Source organism: Arachis hypogaea, chromosome 18 (assembly GCF_003086295.3).
Source record: "Arachis hypogaea cultivar Tifrunner chromosome 18, arahy.Tifrunner.gnm2.J5K5, whole genome shotgun sequence".
Taxonomy (NCBI): Eukaryota; Viridiplantae; Streptophyta; class Magnoliopsida; order Fabales; family Fabaceae; genus Arachis; species Arachis hypogaea.
The window spans coordinates 42,313,039-42,322,586 of record NC_092053.1 but is presented as its reverse complement, the minus strand read 5'-3'; the positions used below and the strand labels follow the sequence as shown (position 1 = coordinate 42,322,586).

The window sequence follows — 9,548 nt, the reverse complement described above, 5'->3', positions numbered from 1 at the left end:
CACTTGCTTTGTTTCTAATTGCCTGGTAAGCTCTGCTAGTTGCTTGGCAAACACCTTGTTTTGGGCTAGAATGGTATCAACATGGTTCAGCTCCATGACTCCCTTAGTGTTGTGCCTTTCTGATGCATAGTAGTACTCATTCTCAGCCACTGTCTCAATCACTTCAATGGCCTCTTCCACAGTCTTTTTCCTGTTCAATGAACCTCCTGATGAATGGTCTACAGCCTTCCTTGATTCATAAGAGAGTCCATCATAGAAAATATGCAATTGCACCCAATCATGGAACATGTCTGGTGGGCATTTCCTTGTCAAATCCTTGAATCTCTCCCATGCCTCGTAGAGAGTTTCACCATCTTGTTGTCTAAAAGTCTGAACCTCAGATCGAAGCCTATTGACTTTTTGTGGGGGGTAGAAACGTGCCAGAAACTTGCTTTCCACCTCATCCCATGTTGTTAGACTCCCTCTTGGGAATGATTCCAGCCACTTAGCTGCCTTGTCCCTAAGTGAAAATGGGAACAAAAGCAGTTTATAGGCATCTTCCTGGACTCCATTGGACTTCACAGTGTCACAAATTCTCAAGAATTTTGTGAGATGTTGGTTGGGATCTTCATTAGCACTTCCACCAAATGAACAATGATTCTCCACCAGTGATATTAGCTGTGGTTTGAGCTCGAAATTGTTGGCCTGAATGGGTGGTTTCTGGATGCTGCTACCACAATTCCCAGAGGTTGGGTTTATGTATGAACTAAGAACCCTCCTCTCAGGAATGGCATTGTTTCCTTCAGCTCTCTCATGGTTGTGAACTTCTCTATCCATGTTGAGATCTAGAGCTTCCTCAAAATTGTCCTCAGACTCTCCTTCAGATTCTTCTTCTCCCAGTACTCTCTTCCCTCTTGCTTCCCTTCTAAGTCTATGAAGGGTCCTCTCTGGTTCGGTATATGGAGGAGTTGATGTCTCTCCTCTCCTACCTGTCATACAAGAACACAGCACAGGCAACAAACAAGTGAAATACTCTTGGTTAATGGAAGAGTATGGTTAGAGCAATTGAGGAATTAATTCAAACAGTTAGTGAGTCAGTGAGTTAGTTGCTTGAATTTAAAGGCATAAAGAAAGAAAGCATGTAACCAAGTGCAGAAATTAAAATTCAACAAATAACTTGTACTGAATTAATCAAAACAGAAAAAAAATGCTCAATCTAGTTAACTTCCAATTTGAGAATTGTCAATCGAAAACCAATCCCCGGCAACGGCGCCATAAACTTGATGCGCATAAACTAGTTATGCTACGATTTAGGAAATTGCACGATCGGCAAAATTCCTTCCGGCAAGTGCACCGGTTATCGTCAAGTAAAAACTCACAATAGAGTGAGGTCGAATCCCACAAGGATTGGTTGAGTGAGCAATTCGGATTAGAAGTGTGTTCTAGTTGAGCGGAATCAAGATTGAGGTGAGAATTGCGGAATGTAAAATTGGCGGGAAAAGTAAATGACAAGAAATTGAAATGGCGGAATCTTAAATTGCATGAATTAAAGAGCAGAAACTAAATTGCTGAAATTAAAAGGGAATGGGGTGGTTGCATGAGTTGAGTTGCAGAATGTAAAGAGAAGATGAGAATCAGAATTGGGGGATTCATTGGGTTATAGGAGATATTGAGATCTCCGAATCAAAACATGTTTATCTCTTCCTCAAGCAATGCGTTCATTGAATTTTGCTTGGCAATCTTATATGATTGGATCCCAATCCCTTGGCTCACCAATTCTCTCTAAAAATGAACAAATTCCCAATCCTTTGGTTTAAATGTTCATAAGAAGAGATGATGCTCGATCACTGATTATACCACACAGTTTCATGAACCACAATTTGGTAGGATTACATGTCACAATATCCATCCAAACCCCAATCCAATTCACTGTGAGAAAACTTCTCTAGCATGAATCCTCCATTCCTTTCCCAAGGTTCCGAAGGATTCCAATTATGGGTAGTTTCTTTCCCAAGACAACTGCCCAATGGAATTAGATCGAGAAGCTTTCTAACAAAATTCAAGAGAAAAGATTGAAGAAGAAGATAAACTATTATTGATTCATTGAATTACAATAGAGCTCCCTAACCCAATGAAAGGGGGTTTAGTGAGTCATAGCTCTGAATTCAATTACAAAGATATGAAAACTAGCTAAAAGTGAAAGTCCAAAGTCCTTCCTCCCTTCAATTCTATCCTATTTATACACTTTCTATATTGAGCTTCTGTTGTGTTTCTTGGGCTTTGAGGCCTCTCCATGCTTTCCTTTTGCCTTGGGTTTATGATCCATAATCTTGTTGAGGCTGTTGATCCAAATTCTGTAACATTCATTGAGCCAACTTAGTGATAATCAAATAATGACACATGACTCAATAAATTGAGATTTCAAACTCATCAATCCTTCAGGCCCAATCCCATAAACCATGATATTCAATTGGGTTTCATACCAGAGTAAGTTTAAGTTAATGTTTGTGCTCAAAGACTAACTTAAACCGCAATATTTTTGGCCCAGAAACCTTTTCCAAGAGTGGCGTTTAAGTTGCAGTTTAAGCTTAAACTGCAGCTTAAACGCCAGACACTTCCAGTGAGGCCTTTTGTAGAAGCACGTTTAAGCTTCAGTTTAAGGTTAAACTGAAGCTTAAACGTGGAAATGGAAGAAGGCAGCCCTGGAGAGTCATGTAGTCGAACACGTTTAAGCTTCAGTTTAAGGTTAAACTGAAGCTTAAACGTGGAGATAGGAAGGGCAGCCCTGGAGGTCGAACACGTTTAACCTCCAGTTTAAGGTTAAACTGGAGGTTAAACGTGGAAATGGAAGGAGGCATCTTGGAGGTCGAACACGTTTAACCTCCAGTTTAAGGTTAAACTGGAGGTTAAACGTGGAAGCTTAGAAGGGTAGCCCTGGAGGTGTCGAACACGTTTAAGCTCCAGTTTGAGGTCAAACTGGAGCTTAAACGTGGAAATGGAGAGAGCAACCCTGGAGGGGAAAACTTGGTCGAACACGTTTAAGCTCCAGTTTGAGGTCAAACTGGAGCTTAAACGTGGAAATGGCTCCCTGGTGCTTTTCCCATTCTGGCGTTTAACCTCCAGTTTAAGGTTAAACTGGAGGTTAAACGTGGAACTCCTTCCTGAGTGGCATTCTCATTCTGGCGTTTAACCTCCAGTTTGAGGTCAAACTGGAGGTTAAACGTGGAATGCTTCTTTGGTGAGGCTTTTCATTCTGGCGTTTAACCTCCAGTTTGAGGTTAAACTGGAGGTTAAACTTCAATTCCAGCATTTCTTAGCCTTCATGATTCTGGCGTTTAAGCTCCAGTTTAGGCTTAAACTGGAACTTAAACTCCACATGTGATATTCAAGCTTCCTTTATTGATTTTGTTGCTTCCTTGCTTAGCCTCTTCTTCCCTGAAATCATCCAAACAAATGCATCAAAGTCTTGCAAAATTTCATGAGAAATCTTCCATTCATAGCATTCAAGTAATATAACTAAAACTCATGGAATTTGCATCAAAATCATATTGTTTGGATGGTTCATTGCTTTGTTATTCTTTTAACCATTCTTGGTTACTTTAAGCTCAAGAAAATGCATAAAACAACTAAAACTAACAGAAAAATGCTAGTGAAACTAGCCTACGATGCCTTGGCATCACAACACCAAACTTAATACTTGCTTGTCCCTAAGCAAGTCCTGAGTTATTTGAGAAGAAAGTATGAAACAGAAAGCAATTACATTGGCTATATTAGCAAGCATTTGAAGTTCATCAGAAGGGTTTTATGCAGAAAGTTGCAGCATCACTTTTTCATACTTATCAGGTAAGATTATCACTTTTTCATTGCATCCATCAAACACTGCTATGGCCTCTTGTTATTCTTATGTCTTTGGCACTTTTCTCTTCTTTGTTTTTCTTTTCTTTTTCTTAGAGATCCTTTGCTCCTTGTTTGCTTAGTGTCATGTGTTGCACAAGCCTTTGGCATTTTCTTTTTCTTATCAGTGCACTACACATATCCACTTTAGGCATTTTAGTTCACATTTCTTCTTGAGACATTGGTGCCCAGCACCTCTTTGTGTGACTAAATGTTTTGTATTTAGGTTGCTCTTGATAATGGACTTTTGGTTGATAATCCCGGGTTAGTTAACCCAAGTTACCAAGTGTTGAAACACTCCTCAGAACCTATTCATCCAAGCATATCCTTAATACATGAACACCACAGGCATTTGTCTCAGAAGTTCAAACCATTGGTGCCTAGCTTATTTTCTCAATTTTCTTGCTTTTTGGTTGCCCTTTTTCAGTGGCTTTTTCTTCTTCTTTTTCTTTCTTTTTCATGGCCAAAGACATTTATTCATCCAGATCCATAGACAGTTTTCAATTTCTACACAAAGAATGATAATTCTACACTCTAATTCCAGTGATCTGACTAAACAATCAAGCATGCATACCACCACTTAATTCTACTTGATTTGTCACTAATTTAGCCAAGTTACTTTTGTTCAAACTTTTCTTTTATTTTTGGAAACAGAACAAGCATGGCAAGCACTTATTTAAGAAGGTGAAGTTATATCCAAACATCTAGGCATTCACTTTATTCAAAGCAATAAACAGACACTCATACTAAAAAAAAAACTCCACATAACACTTAAATGACTTATGATGAAAGAAAGCTCATAAAGACAATCCACCAATGATCATTTGATTATTAAGGAACGAGACCACCTCTTATTTATTGCTTGGTTCTTCTTAATTCTTGGGATCCTGCTTCTTCTTGCTTCCTGCCTCTTTTTGACCACTTGTGCTTCCTTTGTCTTTTCTTATGAGCTTTTTCCAGAATCCAGCCTTTTTCATCGTTTCTTCCACTCCTTTTTCAAGGATCATTGCCTTGTTTATTTCTCCTTCTTTCCTCCCTTTGAAATACTCATCAAAAGCTGGGAATGCTGGGTCCATCTTGTGTAGATGTTCCCCTATGTAGTTAAGCTTGATTTGCGAACTGATGTTGTAATCAGCTTGGACTGAGTATCTTGCATTCTGTAAAGTAGTGGCTTCCTTGATTGCCAAGACATTGGCATCTTGGTGTTGGCATATGTGGCTGAAGGATTCCTGTAAGTGTAAATTCTGTTCCCTTTGCAGATCGAAGAATCTTGATTCAAAGTTCCTTTGCATATCCATCATTTTTAGGTGAAAGTCCTCTTGTCTCTCCTGAGACCTCATGTATTGTTGAGACATTCCTTCCATGATTTCCTGCATTCTGCTCATATCCATGGGGTCTCTGGGAATTCATTGTCTTCTCTCTGGAATTGCTTGCTCTTCTTGCTCTTCTTCTCTGTCTTCTCCTTCCTGTCTTTCTTGTTCTGCTTCTTGCTCGGCTTCCACTTGTTGCCCTTCTTCATTTCTTCTTCTTGTATGTCTTGGAGGAGTTGGGCCAAGAGTCATTCTGTACGCGGTTATGGCCAATCCAGGATATAGCCAATTAGGTCTTTCATCCTCAAGTGGTACTTGGGCATCGATGCATAGTCTAATGATAGTGCTGGGAAGTGGAGCTAGGATTCAGGGTCACTTTTCTCACTAAACTCTTGTATCTGTTCAGCAATGAGTTTATGAACTTTGATCTCCCCTCCCACCATAATGCAATGTAGCAAGATGGCTCTTTTAGGGACTATTTCTGAAGAGTTTGCAGTGGGTAGGATGGATCTCCTAACTATTGCATACCACCCTTTAGCTTCAGGTGTTAGGTCTCCCCTTCTCAAGACTCTTGGAGCCCCTCTTGTTTTTCTCACCCATTCAGCTCTGATAGCACAAAGGTCTTCAGCAATAGTTGCATAGTCAGGTTCTCCTATCATCCTTTCTTCATAACTTGCTTGGCTGAAATGTATGTTTTTCAGGCCAAGAGTTTTCATGATTGCTTTAGGACTGAAGTCAACTTCCACCCCTCTCACATAGCTTTTGTATGTGGGTTTCTTGGTTGGATCCTCCCTTACTGCATTTGCATAAAACTCTTTCACCAGGTTGATGTTGATTTTAGTGATTGGCTTAGTCAGGAGCTCCCACTTCCTCTTTTTGATCTTTTCCCAAACACCTGGGAACTCATCCTTTTCAAGGTCAAAGGGAACCTCAGCTAGTACCGTTTTAGGTCTCATCCATTCGGCTTGAATCTCATGGAAAACTGATCTGTATCTCCATGCATCGAATTCCCTGTTTTCCTCCATTGGCTGCTTGTCTTTTCTTCTTTTGTGGCTAGATGAAGCTGCCATTGGTTCCTTAGTTTTGGTAAGTGACAAGCTAAAGTTGACAAGGTGAAGAAAGAAGTGTTGTTGGAAGTGTGGGGAGGTTGTTTTCGGCAAGAGATAGTTTATGCTATGATGAAGGAAATGTGCATGAAGGAGATTTGGTGGTGTTGAACTTGTTCCCCAAGTGGTTCTTTATAGTGCCCGTAAGTGCAAAATGGACGGTAGGGTGATTTGTGAAGGGTGGCTTGATGGTAAATATATGAATTAGGGAGAAGGACGAATTGCTTTTCATTTTCTTGGAAGTATTCTGGGTGCATTAGGTTGTACATGTAGCTATCTTTTCTTGCAGAACTTCCTTTTCCCATGTGTTAGTTTCAAAGACTTGTGAATTTTCTTTTTGACCAAGCACCGTACCTCCCTTTGTCTTTTTCCTCATTTTTTCTTTTCTTTTGTACCTGCACAATCAAACAAGTTTGCTATCATTTTTCGGTCCATGTGAATTATGAATAGTACTTGCACATGTAAATCAATGATTGTCTTTATGAGCTTATAGCCGTGACTTCTACATGTATGCACACTTATTATTTGGACACCAAACTTAGTGTTTGGTCAAGTCTCCTGATGACATGAAATCCATATTGGTTGTCCTTAATGAATGTGCTTAATTCTAATAAATCATAGTCACCTTGGCTCTTTGATTCTAAACAAATTTACTACCCTAAGTAATTGAAACCAAAGCATTAAAACATGCGAATGGTATACTTGTCATGAATTTCGAAATCCAGAGGAACTTCGTGCTTTTCATGAACCGTGTTCAAAGAGGAACACCAAACTTAATCTTTGGTTGTGCACTAAAAATTGAATGCATTTTGAATAAAATTTGGGGTGCCTTCAGGCACACCAAACTTAGAGGCAAATTGCATTTTACATGCAATGTTTAGTGCACTCTTTCAGCAGTTGTCCTGAGGATTCAAGTTCATGCATAAGAAACCATGCTTTATTAGATGCACAACAAAAAAAAAAAGTAAGGATATTAAAACATGGGTTGCCTCCCATGAAGCGCTTCTTTAACGTCACTAGCTTGACGGTTGTCCCTTGTTAGGGTGGATTGTAGTGCTTGACGTCTTCTCCTCTCACTATGAAAACGTCCCCACTTGATTCATTCATGACCTCTAAATGTTCCATATAAAGAACTTTCCTGATTGTGAACACTTGAGGGAGCTGGGAAGGAATGGTTTTGAGGCCAGGTGGGATTGGTAGATAATGACTTGATATCACGTTATCTCCCGGAGAAAAACCTTCAGTGGGAATTTTCTTGTTTCTCCACCCTCTTGGCAATCTCCCTATCACTCTTCCCTTTCTCTTGAGGATTTCTTCATTGACCCTTATGTCAGGAGATCCTTCTGATCTGTTTCCACTGATTCTTGTGGCTTTAACTCTTGCAACTCTTGTTTGCCTTCCAAGGACTGTTTTAGAGTTTCAGCTGCTGGATTACTTTCCTCCAAACACAGATGGCTACTATCATCCTTAGGCTTTTCAGGTTCTGGTTCAGGCTCAGATGCAGGTTTGAAAACTTTGAAAATGAGCTGTTCATCATGTATTCTCAGAATTAGCTCTCCTTGTTCTACATCTATGAGCGCTCTAGTAGTGGCTAGAAATGGTCTGCCCAGAATGATAGGGTGTAAGTAGCTTTCCTCCATGTCCACAATGACAAAGTCTGTGGGGAAGTAATAATCCCCCACTTTCACCAGCACATTTTCAACTACCCCTTCAGCTTGCTTCTGAGTTTTGTCAGCCAGTTGTATGATTACATCAGTGGATCTCACCTCATTCAGTTGTAGCCTCTTCATAAGAGTTAGAGGCATCACATTTATGCTAGCTCCTAGATCACAGAATCCTCTGTCAATTTTTGTTTCCCCTATGATGCAAGGGATATGAAAACTTCCTGGGTCCGTTTTCTTAGAGAGTGTGTCCTTCTTGATGAGAGCACTGCATTCTTTGTTCATTGTTACTGTTTGTCCTCCCTTCAAAACTCTTTTCTTGCTTAACAATTCCTTTAAATACTTGATGTGTGTAGGCATTTGATGGAGAATCTCAAGAAAGGGAATATTGACCTGGAGAGAGTTAAATGTCTCTAAAAACCTTGAATAGGTTTTCCCTTTTTCACCTCCTCCTAACCTCTGAGGAAATGGTGCTTTTGGTTGGTATATTTCCAGCATGCCTTTTTGCAGTTCCTTGGCTTGCTCAGTTCCACTTTCCTGCTTAACTTCTTCCACACCTTCCTTCAAGATTTCTGGCTCCTGTTTGAGGGCCTGATTCCTTCTTCTTCTGAAACTTCCTTCAATATGGTGATGGCCTTGCATTCTTCCCATCTCACTCTCTTTTGTTCCCCTTTAGGATTCTTTTCTGTGTCACTAGGGAACACTGCAGTTGATTTGACGGCCTGTTGAGATAGCTCTCCTACTTGAGACTCCATCCTCTTGAGTTTTTCACCATGGTTTCTTAAGGTAGCTCTCACATCATCCCTGAAGCTTTTCAATTCGGTTATGTCTTGACTCATGGTTGCCATCATTCCTTCTATCCGGTTTAATTGATCTTGAAATTGTTGGTTCGGATTAAGTTGAGTAGGTTGATTATTTTGGCTATGATATGATGGTTGGGGGTAAGTGTTTTGTGTGGTTTGGTATGATCTTTGGTTGGAGTTTTGGTATGTGGAATTGTTATGTTGGTTGTGGTTGTAAGGTTTGTGGTTTTGTGGTTGGGTTTGTTGGTTCCCCCACCCAAAGTTTGGGTGATTTTTCCATCCTGGGTTGTAAGTGTTGGAGTGTGGATCATATGATTGCCTTTGTTGGTTTCCCACATAGTTGGCCTCTTCCCAATCACCTCCTTCAATGCTTACTTCCTCTTGATCTTGTGTGTGTATTGCAGCCACTTGCTTTGTTTCTAATTGCCTGGTAAGCTCTGCTAGTTGCTTGGCAAACACCTTGTTTTGGGCTAGAATGGTATCAACATGGTTCAGCTCCATGACTCCCTTAGTGTTGTGCCTTTCTGATGCATAGTAGTACTCATTCTCAGCCACTGTCTCAATCACTTCAATGGCCTCTTCCACAGTCTTTTTCCTGTTCAATGAACCTCCTGATGAATGGTCTACAGCCTTCCTTGATTCATAAGAGAGTCCATCATAGAAAATATGCAATTGCACCCAATCATGGAACATGTCTGGTGGGCATTTCCTTGTCAAATCCTTGAATCTCTCCCATGCCTCGTAGAGAGTTTCACCATCTTGTTGTCTAAAAGTCTGAACCTCAGATCGAAGCCT

The 9,548-nt window shown here is 40.3% G+C and overlaps 2 non-coding genes across 2 annotated transcripts; both read left to right on the top strand.

Moving 5' to 3' along the window:
* The first annotated feature begins 286 nt into the window (after positions 1-286).
* Positions 287-390, top strand: LOC112773834 (small nucleolar RNA R71). Its single transcript, XR_003188361.1, has one exon. It is a non-coding gene; the product is annotated as a small nucleolar RNA R71 (small nucleolar RNA).
* Positions 391-9,444: 9,054 nt separating this feature from the next.
* On the top strand, positions 9,445-9,548 carry LOC112773822 (small nucleolar RNA R71). The gene has a single exon (XR_003188350.1). It is a non-coding gene; the product is annotated as a small nucleolar RNA R71 (small nucleolar RNA).